Source organism: Dipteris shenzhenensis, chromosome 7, assembly GCF_047967505.1.
Source record: "Dipteris shenzhenensis isolate YYH24624 ecotype China chromosome 7, Dip_SZ_1.0, whole genome shotgun sequence".
NCBI lineage: Eukaryota > Viridiplantae > Streptophyta > Polypodiopsida > Gleicheniales > Dipteridaceae > Dipteris > Dipteris shenzhenensis.
In genome coordinates, this window is record NC_141602.1 from 34206988 (window position 1) to 34212987 (window position 6000).

Genomic DNA, 6000 nt, shown 5'->3' on the forward strand with positions numbered 1-6000 from the left:
CATAGTTTGGCTGTCCAGTTGAATTGGTTAGTGATCAAAGAGGCATTTCCTAAATAATGTGATTAAGCACTTGACAAAATGCAACATGATCATACATGAGAAATAAACATTCTATTATCCACAAGCAAATGGTGAGGTAGACTCCATAAACAAAATCTTGATCCAAATTATTAATATGTTCTATTCAACAGTTTTTTCTTTTTGGAAATTTATAAAATGGCTACAGGACTTTCAATTTAACCTTTGGATTAGAAGCAGTGGTTCTAAGGGAATTTGTAGTGCCTAGATTGAGAATTGAAAGATTTCAAGAGAATAAAAGAAGAAACAACATCAACAATCACTTATGGACATTGAAATTGAGAAGCCAATCACAACCAAAATTAGGGCAGTTGCTCATATGTGTTCCACCAACATGCCAGAGAAGTGTAGTTCAACACATTTTGTTTCCTATACCTCATTTTCTAAGCCGCACTATCAACCTTGCCTATTGTCTCAGTGTGTGCATGATGACTTTGTACATTCTTTAGTGCGTACTATCAACCGAGATTATTGTCTTCTGTTTCACTATTGTGGGGCCAGCTCCATATTTTGTATGTTGTGAGCTCCCTATTTTACTCTTATTGTGTGTTGTGTGAGTGCTCCAATGTTGATTCTGAGAAGGTAGCTAGTTGTTCTTGGTGATATTCTTCTTCAACACACTCATTTTTACTTCTTATGTTAATTCCTCTATATAAGTGTCATATGTAGTTAAGATCTAAAATGGGTAAGATGTGTGGGTCTTTAATGCTTTGTAAAAGCTCAACAAGATTGGTTGAGCTAAGGTCATGAGGGTGGTCATGAGGGTGTTTTCTTTGGTTACCTGACTCTTTCAACCTCCATTTTGGCAAAAGTGAATGGTATGTGAAGCTCATCCAAGAGGGAGATATATAGGTCATTGTGCTAGGTATGATGAGGTCCTAGATTGTTCCTATAGGGGTGGGGTGTATGTATAAGCAATGATGATAGCATGCTATCTGGCAAGAGCAAGACAAATGTCCCTAATGAATAGAGTACATGACCTATTAGCATCCTAAAATCAAGGTGAGCACATATATTTGGTTATTAATCTACATTTTTTGTGTGGTTACTATTGGGGCTAATATCCAATCGTGTATGATGGCATATTCTATGCCAGACTAGGAGGGCATAAATCAATAATGAAGAAGAGAAGAGATCCCCCTACCAGACCAAGCCATTTCCCTTGTAAATAGGGCAAAGCTAGTTAATCCTAGACTCCTTGATTGAGAGCTTAGACAAAGAGAGCTCATCTTGGAATCCTTAGACTTGGAATTATCTATGCCACCACACCCATTACCTTTGATGGGTTTATAGGTTTTTTTTGACATGTCTGCCTATTCCACTTGGTTCAAGGAGAGCATCTCCTCCCATAGCAATGAGTACTTTGACATATTATGTTAAAATGTGCTAACATGTTATATTTAAATCCTTGATGCTTTCTCTGTTCAACTTTCATAGTTTACACCATTGCACTTATTTCAAATTTCAACATGATGAATTCCTCACAAGGATTCGAAAATATTACTAGTAGTTTTGGGGGAATTGGAGATTTATGCATGCAACCTCGTGGGCAAAATTTCCCACAAACTGTGGGTGGAAGTTGGAGGGCATCCACCGTACCCATGTGGAACAAGCAGCACTACTCCATCGAGACTATGGGAATTGCATCTTAATACATTGAGAAGGATGGTTGGTTTGTCACTAGATCATTATGGGCACGTGGTGATGCAAGCAATGTCATGCAAATTGTGTTTGTCAGAATGTCTAGTGATGTGTACTAGCACATGGGTAATGTACCAAACTCTCAAAACATTAGTAATGATCGATAATAGATTTCTTCCATCAAACAAATGGAGAGATTTAGCTTACCAATGCACAATTGTGACCAAGTAGTGACCTTTGTTTCAAATGGTTACTAATGTGCTCCCCACATCAATATTGTGTGAGATCCAGACTACATCCATCTACTCATGAGACCTCATGATGGCACTATAGTTTAGGAGTGCCACCTAATGGCAACTTAATCTAGCTAGGTGATCACAAACCTAAAAGACTAACATGAGAGCATGTCAATAGCAAGTGTGATTCACAAATTAGGATAGTTGCTATTATAGTTTAGGAGTGCCACCTAATGGCAACCTAATCTAGCTAAGTGATCACAGATGTAAAAGCCTAATGTGAGAGCATGTCAACAACAAGTGAAAGTCACAAATTAGGATAGTTGCTATTATAGTGAATAGGTTTCCACTAGAGAATTCACTCTCAATGGGAGTAGTGGATATTTTTATTATATAGGGTGTATGGTGAGGACATGCATAGACCTTTAGCAACCTTATGTTAGTCTAGAACCAGACAAAGAGTGCATTGCATGGCACTTGGAGTAGCTCATTGGATGCAAGAAGTAACCCAATTCTATGATCACCCAAGAGAATGCCATCCACTTGTACACACCATCCACGTGGTCACTTAAGAGTATACCTACCCCCATTCTATGGCTACCCAAGAGAATGGCCATCCACTTGTACACATCATCGATGTGGGCACATCCCCATGGATAGAACAATGCTAGGGATCATGTGGGAAGCCATAGTTTACACCTTGTATATTCAAATTTTAATAAAAAGCAATGTCCCTTTTTGCAGTGCTATCTCCACCCATTCCTATGAATGTTGTTATTCCTAACATTTATTTTGCATTGAGAAGTGTTATGTTTTCCCTTTGAAGAGAAGCAATATTCTTTTGTGTTTTTAAAAAGCAATGGTCATTTGGGTTTGTGTGTGTGTGTGTGTGTGTGTGTGTGTGTGTGTGTGTGTGTGTGTGTGTGTGTGTGTGTGTGTGTGTGTGTGTGTGTGTGTGTGTGTGTGTGTTTGTGTGTGTGTGTGTGTGTGTGTGTGTGTGTGTGTGTGTGTGTGTGTGTGTGTGTGTGTGTGTGTGTGTGTGCATGAGAGAGAGAGAGAGAGAGAGAGAGAGAGAGAGAGAGAGAGAGAGAGAGAGCATAAAGCAAAAGAGCAAGATTGAATACATATTGAAATCTAGCTACTGAATTGATTGCAAGGTACTCAAATGCAATATATTTCAAATTGAAAGGCTTCTCAAGCACAAAAACATTTTGAGTTGACTGCAAGCTACTCAAAAGCATTTGAATTAATTGCTCAAGCACAAAAGCAAAAGCAATAATGGTGACAAAGCAAGTAGTAAGCATTAGAAAGAGAAGAAGCATCAAATAATTTGTATTAGAAAAGCAATAAGAGAAGCATCATTAATAGAGAAGCAAGAGTAGCAATAGGTAGCAAAAGGAGTAGCAAGAGAAAAAGAAGAGAGAAACAAGAGGAGAAGCAATAGAAAAGTAAGAGTAGCCATTTGTAGCAATCAACAACATCAAAGAAGCAAAAATGGAGAAAGAACAAGCAAAGGAGGAGTAGAGAAGTAATCAACAACAAGCAACAAGCAAAAACAGAGAAGCAACAAGCAGTAGCAAGAGATTCATCAGTAAAGAAGCAACAAGTAGTATGGATGACTATGCTAGATGAATGCAATACAACATAGCATGTGAAAAATATAAAAACATATGTTTTTTGAGGGGCAAATGAAAGGCAAAAAAATGAATTGATGATGATCTTAACTTGTTATGCATGACTTACGCCATTTTGTCATGCACTTATATATTCATGGATGAATAAGAGGAGCTCACCTGGTTGCACCAATACACAACCTACTGCAAATTTTGAGGCATTAATATGCACATGGAATACCAAGTTCCAATCCAATGCTTGCAATATAGGTGCTGAAGCCAATGCAAGCTTAAGTGTTTCAAAGGAGTCTTGGCATTCCTCTATCCAGATAAATACTATGAGAAGCTTATATAAGGGATGAGCAATCTCGGCATAGCCATAGATTTATGAATGTGCTTGATGTTCTCATGTAATGATGGGCACAATCATCCATATGCACCTTTCGGGTACAATAGATAGAAACTCATGGACTATTACCAATAACGGTTTGATTACTACCAATTGTTGTGGCACTACCACTAGTATAGGAGAATTACTACCAATAAAAGACTGATTCTAGCTGATAATAGGCTTACTCTCCATTAATAGGTCAATTACAATTGGTAGTCGCCACCTAGTACGTGGATTGATGCCTGAACAGGAGCCTTGAAAAGATTTCTTCTCGTGCAACATTCAATCTTGTACCGCATCTCATGGGGGAGAGTGGATGGACAACATTAGATGGATCTTTACTTCAGCCCATCTCAAATCTCCCCCTTCCCCTCTCATGGCTGCTATTCTGAAAGCTTGGGGCAGCTTCAAAAACACTCTTTGCAGAGTTCCACCCACCTCTTGTGAAGAAATTCATAGGCATCTAGTCATGTGGAATTACTCGATATTGGATGACCATGGCAGGCCACTTGGAATGTCACACTATATGCAGTGGTTAGATGGGAGAGGGGACTTGCTTCTATAGTAGGCACCTGGCAAGCCTTTAGGAGACTTCAAGAGGATTAGAGACTCTTAGAAGTTGGCCACCTTAGAGGGAGTGCAGCCATGATACATCAGATAGAGGCAGCCATTCCGACAGAGTGGATAGACACATACGACTTGCCAATCACAGAATCACTTGGTGGGAAGCGTTCTCAGGGATGGGCATTCCTTTACAGATTATTGCCCTGCAAGATCCACATAAGGATACCCTAGTCTTTGATGTTCAGCCGGGAGGCAAACTTACTAGATATTCTGATAATATTCTTTTGGAGGTTGCCTTTTAGCCTAATGTCAGGATTGTAGGTGTCATGGAGTGGGGCACGGACTCATAGTGGTATCTTGACCCCGATCCTATTCTCCTTCCACTGGGGTCTTGGAGACTTTGGTTATACGGTGGTTCCCCTAATAGGTTCTTGCAGTGGCGATGGAGGGTAACCAGGTTCACCCCTCTCAGACTATGGCCAGTATTTGGACCGACTCAGTACACACTCTGATGGCCATCTGGGCGAGCATGCAAGGATCCTCTAGAGTAGCCCACTGCCAGGAGAGTTACTTTTTTCAGAGTTTGGAGAGGATCTCCTTTCTTCTCTGAGTCTCCTTCAGGGTTGAGTGGCATTTTCAGCCTCTACCTTGGATTTTTATTAGCTCCTTTTGAGCTGTTTTCTTTTTCCTCATGCATAGCATGATGTATTCCCGCATTTGAGCTTGCTCTCGTGGTTTTCAATCATACTTAATGAAGTAATTTTCTTGAAAAAAAAAAAGAGTGAGTCATTAAGGAGGGATATTTTTGCAAACAGAAAACATGGGCTTTATTCCAAGTGTGAATAGAGTTTCAAAAACCAAGCATAGAGACATGCATCTAATGTGGAGTATTCTATTCAAGGAGTCCTAGGAAACTTTTGATAATTTCATTGGTGATCTCACTCATGTTGGTGCAAAGAGAGAACTTGATTATGGAGGATTACCAAAAAATGCATGAGGAAAAGTGAGCGAAGATAGGGCCTGTCTTTACTAATGATGCCTTGGCAATGACATAGGTCCAACTCTCTCATGGACTTTTGAAAAACTAAGATATTTTTGCTACCAAAATAGAAGATTTGTCAATCTATTATTGTTTTGTTTTGATTGTTTTTTTTGCCTTCTCCCTTTTTTTGGTTTGCTCGCTTTTCCTCGCTCGCTTTTTGGTAATCCTCACCCATCACTCCTTGTTCACAATCATATTTATTGACTTGTAATTATGGTAAGCCCTTGCCCCAACATGCAAGATATTGAAGCAATCAACCACTTCTACACGCACAATGCACACTCAATCTCTCACCATCTTTCTCTCTTAGATTCTTGTGGGTCAATTATGGTCCACCTTACCCCTGTACACTAGCTACAGGAGATATGGACTACAATCTTGCCAAAGAAACCAAATCTAACTTTTCAAGGAAAGTAAATGCTGGTAACCTCACCC